This window comes from Benincasa hispida, chromosome 12, assembly GCF_027475165.1.
Source record: "Benincasa hispida cultivar pf3 chromosome 12, pf3_genome.v1.1, whole genome shotgun sequence".
In the NCBI taxonomy this organism is placed as follows: domain Eukaryota; kingdom Viridiplantae; phylum Streptophyta; class Magnoliopsida; order Cucurbitales; family Cucurbitaceae; genus Benincasa; species Benincasa hispida.
This window is the reverse complement of record NC_143489.1, coordinates 85,773,127-85,787,401: the sequence shown is the minus strand read 5'-3', so window position 1 is coordinate 85,787,401 and position 14,275 is coordinate 85,773,127.

Here is a 14,275-nt window from a genome sequence, read left to right as displayed (position 1 = left end):
TGTCGTATAGCATTTGAACGCATTGTTTAGCTACCGCAGGTACACGATCGTTTAGTGTTCAACATCACAACGACCAACACCCATTGCTATACGATTGTCTAGCTTTTCTTCACATTATGTAATGCCTGGAACTAGATGATCACTTAGCAATTGAGCCTCAAGAACAATTTTGAGCAGAAGTTGAAAAACTAGAATAGCGGCTCGGCCTCCTTCACTTGTTTCTTCAATTACAACTTAATTTCAACTCTAATGACTCTAAATAAATTATATACTCTTGCTAATATAAGCTCATGAAACAAGAGTCAATTAAAAATTTAATTGAGAAATTAAAGAGAATTAAAATGCCAAAACTCAGAAAACCATATCAGTGCATCAGTTTCATATATCTCATGAAAAACACCCACCACACAAAAATTAATCTGAATTGAATGCTTAAATGATGCTCTGATACCAATTGTTAGAGTAAAAAAATATGCAATGGAAATATCAAGAATCCATAAGTATTCAAATTCATTAATCTTGGTAGAAACAAAAGCATGCTCATCTAAATAAGAGAGTTTTAGATCATACCTTTGTAGAACTCTTCAAGAACTTGATTAATCAGTAGCAGACTTCACCAAAGATCACCATGAACCACCTCAAAATCTTCCCTTCTATTCTCTTGGAGCTTTAGACCGAGTTGTGGGACTCAAGAACAGCTTGAAGCGATGAAGAACAGAGAAAAGCTCTCAGTAGCACACTTCGAAGGACCCTTTCTTCTCACTAAAATTTTCTCTCAAAATTTCTGTGTTATGCATGTCTTCAATTCATTCCAATCTTCTTTATTTATTGCAGATGAACATGAAAAGAAGAGATATACATGGCTTGCAGCTCATGCTTGGAGTATTAATGAAGAAGAGAAAGTGGACTTTTTGTGAGCATGAAGAAGATGATATTGGAAAATCAAGTTTTCCCATTTTGGTACATGCAAACTAATTTTTCAATTTTTCTTTAATATCAAAATTTGATTTCAAAAACCATTTTGATTTTAAAACTGAAAAGTAATTTTCTAAAATTAATTTCATAAATTAATTTAAAATATTAATTAATTTAATATCAAATATTAAATTAATTTTTACATAATAATCATCTTCATATATTTAAATCATATTTAAATATATATTCTCCTATTCCGTTTAATTTGGACATTTCAAATTAATTTCTCAAAAAACTCTAAAGCTTAACCATTTACGAGCTAGTAGAGGGACCTCGTGGACCTACAGATCATGGGCTCCAATGATTGGAGATTAATCGGCTAAACTCATTAGTCCGATCTAACCCCCGTTCGTTAACTAATGGGGCATTCTACTATAGCCCATAGTTGAACTCCTCTCACTGTAGATATATTATGTCCATTTTATAACCATAATCAGTAAGTCAATCATTCACAGATTGTTCGTAATCACAGCTAGGTCAAAATTACCGTTTTACCCATATGAATACATCTTGTTCCTTAAGTTCCTATTGGCCCTCTAATGAATAATTTTGATTAATAATCTCCATGAATCAAATCATTTCTCTATCATGAGAAGGAGGGGCCCCGATTGTTCAAGACTTGAAATCAGTACTTAAAAGAACAACCTATCTACTAACCCTAAATCGGGTAGGAGTGAATTCTATCTTGCAAGGCTACATCTCCAGCTATTCATCCAGTCTTATCCCCAAATGGTAGGCTTATTGAGCAGTGTTGTTGGACTACTCTCACCATTTGTAGATCAAAGGATAATCCCGAACAAACAGGAGTTCATAACTAGCTCAGGATTAAGATCGAGTTAACCTAGGTTATTTAATAAATGAAATAGTCAGTTTTAACAGTAAACGGTCGTTATAAAGAAAAGTGACTATTTTTGTGGTCCAGTCTATATGCAAAGTCATTGCATAGGATGCCCCTACTCACATGTCTCAACATGAACGATTTATGGATCACATCGTTTGTAGCACTTTATAACTTCTTGTAACAACTACAGAGTGGGCCGCATCCAATAGTGTTACCAAGATGAGATACCCAATTTCATCCATATACTTATTAGATCATTTAGGCTATATACTGTCAACTTGATCCTGTTTATATCAGTACATAAAGTTACAGTATTCAGACTATAGCCAAGGATATCTTTATTGGATTTTCATAATATGATGCAAAATCAACAAGTCATTATTATTGATAAATAGAATGTTTAACACGAACTGCGAGTTCTAGAACATTCCCAACACAAGGTATGTCCACTAACATAGGGAGAGTTATCCATGCTTCCATCCGACGATGTGGACGATGTTCTACATGAAGAATAAACAAGCATGCAACGGAAGCAAACAGAATCAATAAGCACTCTAATTACATTTACTTTGAGTTTTAAAGCATGCATTTTCAGAAAATCATAAGTGGGTTTCATATTACATGCCTCTTAATGAATTCTTCAAATTCCAAGTTGTTCTTCAGTCCAATACAACTCCAAATCAACCGTGAACCACCAAGAGATCTTCTTTACTATTCTCAGCTTTGAATTTTAGTGGTGGAACTAGATTTGAATGAATTTTTTCAGGTATTTTGTGGGTTTGAAGAGCAAGAAGATGAAGTAGCAGAAAACAGTTTTCAGCTCACTTAACCAACCCCTTTCTTCTTCAATTCAAGAACTTTTAATAATCTTCAGCATGCAACCACTGAAATTTTTTTGCAAGGCCAGTAGCTAGTTGAGAATTGAAGTGGATTTAGGTGGGATTTGTGTGAACTTATGGGTATGACACATCTTACTTGTGAGTTCAATTTCTAAAATTCTCAATTTCTTTTAATTAATTCTATAATTAATCAAAATTTGATTTAATTAAATCTCAATTAATCAAATCTAAAATTACAGAATTTGATTTCTCAAATTCAATTTAAAAATGGAAATTATTCATTTTTAATTAATTAAACATATTTAATTAATTTATTTATTTAATATCAAATATCAATTTAATCACACACTAAATTTAAACTGAATCCTATTTATGTAATTAATACTTAAACCAACATTTAAACATTATAAAGTCTGCAATTTCATTTAATTTCAATAAATTAAACGTTAATTAATTATATCAATTATAATTGTACAAACTCTAATTTGAATTTGAACTATCCAAATTCAAACTCTAATTTCAATTTGAAATTCAATTTGAACACTTCAAATTGATATCATACAAAATTCACACAATTTAAGAATTCAAGGTGTTCATGTTTTACGAGCTAGTAGAGAGACCTTATGGACCTACAGATCATCAGCTCCAACGATTAAGATTAATTGACTAAACTCTTTAGATTGAATTAATCAGTATTCATTAACTATCGAGTCACACCACTATAGCGTGATAGTTGCACTCTCCTCACTATAGTTATATTTGTGTCCATATGATTTAACCATAACCAATAGTCGACCCCTCACAGGTTGTTCGTAATACCGATTAGGTCAATGTGTTGTTTTACCCTCGATATTATGTCTTGTTCCTTAAGTTTCAATTGATCCTTTACTAAACAATTGGTTTATGATCCAATCACTAAACTGGATCCTTCTCGAGCTAGTGAGAGGGTGGCGCCCCTTGTTCAAGACCTAAATTCAGTACTTAAGAGAACAATTTTTCCCCTATCTCTAAATCGGGTAGGCGTGAATTCCGTCTTGCACCCTAGAAATAGAGGTTTATGTGTAAACCCTATAAACTTATTGCATATTTATCGTATACGTTTTAGCCTTAGAAGCTGTGGCATTCACGACGAGAGATGGTTTACTATTGTATGCATATTGCATGATTGCAAGGCATGAATGCAATCGAGGGAGTGTTAGTCGAAACCCTTCTCAACCCATTCCCCGCTTATTCATCGTATTTCCCATTGCCAACTCTTTTCAAACTCTGCCGCATTTATTATTATTTTTATTAACGCAACAACAAACCAACCACCTTATTTATTTACCGATTATCGCAAAGTTTTCATAAGAAAATTATCAACGTAAACTATTTTCACAAGTCCCTGTGATCGATCCTTGACTTATCAGAAAACTCAGAGGAATTTACACTTGGATTCCGCTGGGGAAACTTGAGTGCACAATGTAATTCCATCATCACGTATCATCCATATTTCAATTCAATAAAATAACGCATCAAGTTTTTGGTGCCGTTTTCGGGGACTTCAGCAAAATAGTTTGTTAATGGTAGTTTTTTTTTTTTTTTTTAATTTCTTTGCAGGACTCTCAATCTCTGGCGAATTACGACCCGGAGATTGAGAGGACTTTTAGGAGGAGACTAAGGAACCGACAACAGCAACCAGAAGACTTTTAGGAGGAGACTGAGGAACCGGCAACAGCAACCACAATCCGATAAAGAAGAGATGGTGGAGCAGCCTAGGAATGAAGTACCAAACAACAACAATGTCATTGCAAATCTAATTCTATTGGCCAATGATCGCAATAGGCCCATTAGGGACTATGCATAGTCAAACCTCTATGATTTCTCTCCGGGAATCATGAGGTCTGCCTTAGACGGAAGTAGATTTGAAATGAAACTGGTGATGCTGTAGATGATCCAGGCTGTAGGTCAATTCGGAGGAAGATGTGGTGAGGATCTGCATGCCCACCTCCGAAGTTTTAATGAAATTTGCAATACTTTTGTGTTCCCGAATATCTCTGTTGAGGAGGTTCGACTTACACTGTTTCCATTTTCTTTGTGTGATCAGGCTAGGAAATAGGCTTACTCACTCGAACCAGGAGAGATCACTTCTTGGGAGCAGGTGGTAGAGAAGTTTAATGAAGAAGTATTTCCCACCTACAGAGAACGCGAGACGAAGAAAGCTTATTACTAATTTTGAACAAGACATGGACGAATCGCTCAGCGATGCCTAGGTGAGGTTTAAAAGGTTGGTTCGAGATTGTCCACATAATGGGCTGCCAGACTGCCTTCATATGGAAATTTTCTACCACGGTTTGAATCCTGCTTCGCAGACTACTGCCAATGCGGTATCAGCTAGTGGTCTGCTTGACAAGACTTATGATGAGGCGAAGAATATCCTAGATCGCATCTCCAAGAATCATGAAGACTGGAGGGAGAGCGACCAAAGATTAAGACTCAAAGATTTTGTCACAAATAACGGTGCTATTGTTTCATTGCAGAACCAAATGACTGCAATGATGAATTTGATTCAAAGAATGACGATCAGCAGCCCAACACCACAAGGTGGGCAAATCAACGCAATAAGTCAAAACAGCACAAGGTGTGCGACTTGGGGTGATGGGCATGCGATGGAGGATTGTCCACAAAACCCACAGTCTGTATATTTGTAAAGAACAACCCCTTTTCCAACACCTACAACCCCGGGTGGAAAAACCATCCAAACTTTGCTTGGAAGAATCCACATCAAAACTTTCCATCTGTGGCACAAAAAGAAAGGCCACTAGGGTTCTTTCAACGCAGCAATGGTCAACAGAGCAACCAAGCAAGCAACTCATAACAACCACCGCAATCTTCTTCCCTAGAAGGATATTGAAGCAATATATAGAGAAAAATGAAACGGTGCTTCAAAGTCAGGCTACATCCATCCCCAACCTTGAATTGTAAATGAGCCAGATTGCAAATGAGCTTAAAACTAGACCGTAAGGGGCACTTTCAACTTTAACTGAGCTTCCACGCAACCCAGGGGGTTCCTGTAAGGAGCAATATCAGGTTGTGACATTGCGTAGTGGAAAGACTGTGGAAGGAGAAAAGAAGGATCAGAACAGATCAACCTTCATCGTAGTTGATCCTACAATTGCGGTAACACAAGAAGAAGAAAAAGAAAATAAAGTAGTAGAACCTGAAGTTGCATCAACCTCAAAGACAAATAAAATAGGAACCGCGAAAGTCCAGTTACCACCTTTCCCAAGAAGAAGAAAAACGAAAAGGTACAGTACCAACGCTTCCTATCAATGTTAAAGAAATTACATGTTAACATTCCTTTTAGTGAAGCGATTGAGGAAATGCCTGCCTATTCCAAGTTTCTGAAGGACCTGGTAACCAAGAAAAGAGGCACTGGAAAATTTGCCATGGTGGCATTAACGCAAAGTTCCAAATCTATTATCCTACTTAAGATGAGTGATCCTAGGAGCTTCACTATTCTTGCTCCATAGAAGGACTCTATATTGGGCAAGCTTTGTGTGACTTGGGGGCCAGCATAAATTTCATGCCGCTGTCGATTTTTAGACAACTAAATGTAGGGCAACTTGTGCCTACATCCGTGACTCTCCAACTGGCCGACAGATCTCTGGTTCATCTAGAGGGTAAGGTGAAGGACGTACTGATCACGATTGATAAATTTATTTTTCCAGTTGACTTCATCATCCTGGATTATGAGGCCGATAAAGATGTGCCCATCATTTTAGGGCGACCTTTCCTATCAACAGGTCATGCTCAAATTAATGTGCACAAGGGCAAGATCACTTTGAGAATAAATGGATAGAAGCTCAAATAATATAATTCGTGCCATGAAATTTCCTGATGAGGAAGACCTGCCAGATTCGAAAGATGACGTGAGTTTGATTGAAGAAGAAAAGTTTGATGAAGAGTATGAAAAAGAGGATGCCAACGCATCCGTAGCTGCCTGCAATGCGATCATAGCAAAAACAAACAAAGAATAAGGATTGATCGCAATGCAAGAAAAAAAGCTGAAGGAAGAAAGAAAAATAACGCAACCTTCTCTCGTAGAGCCACCAACCCTTGAACTAAAAACCCTACCAACACATCTGAAATATGCATTTCTGGGGCAGAATGAGAAGCTGCCAGTGATAATTTCCTCCGCACTTAACGCAGATTAAGAGAATGTGTTGATGAGCATTCTCAAAAAGCATATGCGAGCAATCGGCTGGACGCTCGCTGATATCAGAGGAATTAGCCCCGCGTACTGCATGCACCACATTCGTCTTAAGGACGACCACAAATCAACCATTGAAAATCAATGTAGACTTAACCCTACGATGCAAGAGGTCATCAATAAGGAGATTATCAAATGGCTGTATGCGGGCATTATCTATCCCATTGCAGATAGCACGTGGGTCAGCCCCATGCAATGTGTGCCTAAAAAATGCGGAATGATGGTAGTCCCTAATGAGAACAATGAATTAATACCGCAAAGAACCATCACTGGATGACGCATATATATGAACTACTGCAAACTGAATGTGGCCACAAAGAAAGATCATTTCCCTTTTCCATTCATTGATCAAATGCTGAACAGACTAGCAGGGAATGATTTTTACTGCTTTTTGAATGGATATGCCGGGTAAAATCAAATCATGATAGCTCCTGAAGACCAAGACAAGACCACATTCACCTACCCATATGGGACATTCGCTTTCCGCCGTATGCCGTTCAGCCTCTGCAATGCGCCAAACATGTTTTAGAGGTGCATGATGGCAATCTTTTCAGATTTTCTCGAGGACTCAGTAGAAATATTTTTGGATGACTTCTCTGTTTATGGGAATACTTATGAAGTCTGCTTGGCCAATTTGGAGAAAATACTAAAAAGATGTGAAGAGACAAACCTAGTGCTTAATTGGGAAAAATGTCACTTCATGGTGACAGAGGGTATAGTGTTGGGGCACAAGGTCTCTAGAGAAGGGTTGGAGGTGGACAAAGCAAAAATTGACGCAATTGAAAAGCTTTCACCTCCAACCAACATGAAGGCAGTACGAAGCTTCCTGGGGCATGCTGGATTCTACAAATGATTCGTTAAAGATTTTTCTAAGATAGAAAGACCATTGAGTGCGTTACTAGAAGCAGACAAAAAGTTTGAATTTGACAACAATTGCCTCAACGCATTTCGAATTTTAAAGGATGCGCTGAGTACTGCACCCGTCTTAATTGCGCTGGATTGGACACTGCCGTTCGAAATCATGTGTGACACAAGTGGGTATGCGATGGGAGCTGCATTAGCGCAAAAGAAGAAAAAAATTTTACACCCCATCGCATATGTGAGTAAAACCAACCCTACTCAACTTAATTACACCACCACTGAAAAAGAGCTTCTTGCTGTGATTTTTGCATTGGAAAAATTCCGGGCATACTTGTTGGGAACCAAGGTACTCATTCATACTGATCACTCTACAATCAAATATTTGATGACAAAGAAGGACACAAAGCCGAGATTGATCAGATGGGTTCTCCTCCTTCAAGAATTTGATATCGAGATAATTGAGCGTAAGGGGACAAGAATCAAGTTGACCGCAATGAATCTGAAGTAAGTGTCGTGTTCCCGGACGAGCATTTGTTTCGCATAGAAGAAATGCCATGGAATGCGGACATCGTTAATTATTTGGTCTATGAACAATTTCCTGAAGATTACACCTACCACCAACGGAAGAAGCTCAAGAATGAATGCAAACACTACTATTGGGATGAGCCGAATCTGTATAAAAAAGGTGCAGACCAAATCATTTGATTATGTGTGCCGGATGCTGCTCAACAATGCATATTGTTACAGTGCCATGATTCACCTTATGGAGGACACTTTGGAGGACAACGTACTGCAGCTAAAGTTTTGCAAAGTGGATTCTTTTGGCCTTCATTATTCAAGGATGCTGCTGACTACACAATGAAATGTGATCAGTACCAGCACACAAGAAACATTTCATGGAAGAACGCAATGCTGATGAATTCTATCTTGGTGCTGGAACTATTCGACATATGAGGAATTGATTCCATGGAACCATTCCCTCATTCAAACGGTAAACACTATATTTTATGCCTTGACTATGTCTCCAAGTGGCTAGAGGCAATTTCATGTGTCGCATGTGATGCGGCGGTAGTCTCCCAGTTTCTGAAGAAAAATATTTTCACACGTTTTGGCACTCCTCGTGCCATCATAAGTGATGAAGGATCACACTTTGTCAACTACAATATAAAGGAGCTGCTGCGCAAGTACAACATCCTCCACAAAGTGGCCACCGCATAGCATCCGCAAAAAAATGGCCAAGCTGAAGTGTCCAATCAGGAAATTAAATTGATACTTGAGAAGGTAGTCAAACCTTCGCGGAAATATTGGGCAATGAAGCTTGATGATGCGTTATGGGCATACCGGACCGCATTTAAAACGCCTATAGGCATGTCCCCCTATGCATTGGTATTTGGCAAAGCGTGTCACGTTCCCTTGGAGCTGGAATATAAAGCATTGTGGGTGGTCAAGAAACTGAATTTCGATTTAAAGAAAGCAGGGGAAGTGCGGAAAATGCAATTGATTGAGCTAGAAAAATGGAGGAACAACGCATATGAAAATGCAAAAATTTATAAGGAGCGTACCAAGCGCTGGCACGATCAATGCATATGTGGAAAGAACCTCCAAGTCGGACAGAAAGTCTTGCTTTTCAATTCACGTCTGTGACTCTTCCCAGGAAAGCTAAAGTCTCGTTGGTCCAGACCGTTCATAACTCAACAAGTACTTCCGTATGACACGGTGGAATTATCAAATGACAGTGGTACCAACATATTCAAAGTCAATGGGTAGAGAGTTAAGGTATACCATGGAGAAGACAGGCATCGCCAAGTCGACTCCATGGAACTAAGAAACTTTGAATAAAGAAGAAAGTAGGTGGTCCCTATGTTGTCACATGATCGCAATTTCTTAGGGACGCAGGCTTGAGAAATCTTCGTGTCCTCAACCCTTTTCTCCACTAACTCAGAAACTTCACTATCTTTCAGCTATCTTTTCATTTTTCAGTTCTATAAATAAAAAAGATTTAATTTGCGTTAACGATTTTTCTTTTGTTTAAAATAATTTGACCCTCTCTTTGTGTTTCTTACAACGATCGAGGTGCTGGATTGTGGCGATGTCCCGTGAAGAAGCATTCATCTTTTTCCATCGCTGCAACCCATAAAAGAAAGATCGCCGCAAGGATGGATGCGTCAACACAATGCAGGCGACAACGCAAAATTTGGGGGTGTACTCTTCCTTATCTTTGTTTCAAATTTTGCATTATCACATTGCATATCGCTTTTCAAAGTTTTATCACTGCATCCTTCTTGATTACCACAATCATTTAACAAGTAGATAAATTTAGTAGTTTACCGCATTCTGTTTCTTTACCAAGTGAGATTTCAATGATAAAAAATATGCTTCTATTTCTTTCGTATATATTAGAGTCAACTTAATCTTAAGATAGTCAACTCATAAAATATTTCTAGAAATTAGGGGTTTGCTAGCTTTCTTCAAACTCTTTTTATAACGTATTCTAGAACATCACATAAGTTATTTTAATCTTTTGGCAATGGGGACATTGCCGCATTTTAAATTTGGGGGTGAGGTATTTATTTTTTGATCTTGCTATTTTCATTTCTAAAAAAAAATACCTTTTTTTAGAATAACAACTCCACTGTTAACAAAAAGGGGAAACTCATGTTAATAAGAGTTAAGTTGTAAAAGGCACTTACCCGTAGTTGGATGTCTGCATGACACACGTGGGGGCAAGCCAAAACGAAAGTAAGTTACTAAGATCAACGCATAAATCGATGATCGCAACTCAAATGCCGAATCGGTATGAGTTTAGTCTGAGAAATAGTGCATTGCTCGTAGTTGGATGTTCGCACGACACTCGTAGAGGCAAGCCAAAACGAAGGCAAGGCACTTGGATCAGTGCAAGGTCAGAAAAAAAAAAACTAGTAATAAAGAAAATTTTTGTGCAAGGATAAATCTTTTGTCACCCCGGTAGAAAATTTTCTTGTTGAAATAAATCATGCGATGCTCCAAGAATTCAGTAAAGTTCTTTTGAAAGTTAAACTTGCAGTCCCTAGGTCTTAGAAATATTTTAAGAATAGACTTGAATAAGACTTAAGAAAATTCTAGTATATAGGACTTGAATGAAGTATCTTTGAGAAATCTTGAAAAAGAACTTTGTGGTGGACTTGCTAAAGGAATCTTTAGCTTATGCTTGAGGACAAGCATTGTTTAAATTTGGGGGTGTGATAACGGGCATAAATAACGAATCACTTCTCCATACAATAGCTTCTCCATTTAGAGTGAACACTGACCCCGAAGTCGATTTCCTAGAATCAATATCAGTTTGGAAGTCAGAATCAGTGTATCCAGTAAGGATCAGATCCTTAGTACCATACACGAGCATGTAACTTCTCGTTCTCCGAAGATACTTGAAAATGTTCTTAACGGCAGTCCAATGATCATATCTAGGATTAAACTGAAACCTGTTGACTATTCCAACTGCATAGTATATATCAGGACAAGTACACAACATTGCATACATCAAGCTCCCTACCGCTGAGGTATATGGAATTCGTTTCATATCCTCAACCTTTTGAGGTGTCTTAGGACTTTATTCCTTAGACAGATGAACTCCATGTCTGAAAGACAACATTCCTTTTTTGGAATTTTATATTTTCTATCTAGACAACATTTTGTCTATATAAGATGCTTGAGATAGTACTAATGTTCTGATAATGTGATTCCAAACTATTTGGATCCCATGAACATACTTTGCTTCTCCCAAATATTTCATTTAGAATTGCGTAGCCAGCCTTCTCTTAACGTCGGCTAGAAATTCTACTTCATTTCCAATGAGTAGAATATCATCAACATACAACACCAGAAAATCGATAGCTTTGTTAACGATTTTCTTGTAAACACAAGTTTCATCAACGTTTTGTTCAAAGCCATAAGAGTTGATTACAGTATCAAATCTCATATTCCAGGATATAGATGCTTGTTTCAACCCATAAATGGATTGATTAAGCTTGCAGACCTTTTGTTCTTGACCCTGTTCAATAAACCCTTTTGGTTGAGATATATAGATACTCTCTTCAAAATAGTCATTAAGAAAGACTGTCTTGACATCCATTTGCCATATTTCATAATTATAAAATGTAACTATGGACAAGAGTATTCTAATTGACTTTATCATGGCAATTGGAGAGAAAGTTTCTTCATAATCTACCTCCTCTCTTTAGGTAAACCCTTTTGTCACAAGTCTTGCTTTGTAGCTTTGTACCTTACCATCTTGGTCTCGTTTTCTCTTGTAGATCCATTTTCAACTGATGGGTTTTATTCCTTCAGGGTGATCTACAAGATTCTAGATAGAATTGAAATACATAGATTCCATTTCAAAGTCCATGGCTTTAATCCATTGGTTTATATCCACATCATTCATTGCTTGTTTGAAAGTCAATGGATCCTCTAAGCCATCATTTGGTATGATGACTTGAGTTTCAGTTAAACTCATGTACCAGTCAGGCTGTTACACAACCCTTCCATACGACGAGGCATTCTCAACTCTTGAGAAGGATGTGAAGTACTAGTATCATCAATAACTCTTGTTGATGAACCTACTGTGTCAATAACTCTTGTTGATGCATTTGTCATTTCTCTGGTCATTTTTTCTATTACTAGCTTATTGCGAGGTTGATGATTCTTCATGTGGTCTTCCACCAAGAAGGTTGCATTTGTCGATCCAAATACCTTGTCTTCTTGAGGATCATAAAAGAAACCACCTTTCGTTTCTTTTGGGTAGCCTACAAATAGGCATACTTTTGAACGACGTTCCAACTTTTAGGATTTTGCACCAACACATGTGTCGGGCAACTACAAATTCTGAAGTGATGTAAATTTCCTTTACGTCCTCTCCAGAGCTCGTAAAGTGTTTCATAAACACTTTTCGAGGGAACCATGTTCAAAACATAAATTTCAGTTTCAACTGCGTGTCCACGAAAAGAATTTGGTAACTGAGCATAACTCATCATGGAACGAACCATGTCCAACAAGACTTTGTTTCTCCTTTCTGTCACACTGTTTTGTTGAGGTATGTCAGGGACTGTGAGTTGAGACTGGATTCCATGTTATATCAAATAGTTCTGGAATTCTAAGTCCATATATTCACCACCTTGATCTGATCGAAGTGTTTTAATCTTTTTACCTAATTAGATTTCAACCTTAGCCTTATATTCTTTGAACTTTTCAAATGTTTTAGACTTTTGGTGCATTAGGTAAATATGCCCATATCTCGAATACTAAATGAAGTTGATGAAATATTCATACCCTCCTCTAGCTTCAACATTCATCAGACCACAAAGGTCAGAATGTACGAGCTCTAAAGGTTCTTTAGCTCTAAAACCTTTTCCAGAAAAAGATTTTTTAGTCATTTTACCCTTAAGACATGATTCATATGGCAGTAATGAATTGTCTTCTAACTTATTTAGATGACCGTTCTTAACCAGTCTCTCAATCCTACTGAGATTTATGTGACCTAGTCTCAAGTGTCAAAGATAGACATTTGGAGAAATTTTCCTTTTTTTATGAGTCTCAGCAGTTTTAAACATCTCTATGTTCAAAATGGCCTTTACCTCAATTGGTTTTAACAAATATAAGTTATTTTCTAATTTTGCAGAACAAATATTATTATTTCTTGAATTGATGAACACTTCATCATTTTCGAAAGAAACTCTATAATTTTGTTCTAACAAACAAGAGATGGATATCAGATTCCTTTTCATAGAAGGAATGTAATAAGCATTTTTAAGATAAATATATCTATCTCCTACAAATAACTTCATATCTCCCGCTGCTTTAGCTGAAACAACCTCCATGATCCCTACCTTTAAAATTCTTTTGCCTTCTGTCAACTATCTCCAAGAACTTATTTCCTGAGAGAAAGTATAGACATGATTAGCGGTACCTGAATCAATTATCCAGGTCTTATCGTTTTCCACTAAACATGTTTCAATAACAAGTAAATCATATTCATCTTGTTTTTCGAATTTTGCATTCTCATCTATGTAGTTGAAAACTTTAGATGAATTGGGAGATAAAGGATAATCCTATGTTAAAACCCTTTTAGAACCATTAACCACGAGTAATTTGTATGTCGATTCGATTTACCGTTAACTAATTTGGAAGTGAGTATTCTAGAAGATTTCAACATGTTGAAATTTTTAAACAAATTCTAATTAGCAAACTACAACTAAATCCAAAATCAAGTTTTAGCAAAACAAGTAATAATATATCTATAACCATTATTTATTTGCAGCGATACTATAATGAGTCAGAATACGTGCTACCAAGGGGCAGTTAGATACTCCTTCACTAAAGTAAAAAATTTTGACACTATCTCCAGAATAACTTTTATTCCTATAGTTGTTTAGTTATCGTTTTCGGTCAGAAATTACTAACACTTTAGTACCTCTGTAAGTGTAACCCTCCGTATTCAGGCATCAGAGGTCAGCCCCGACTATGCTACCGAAATGT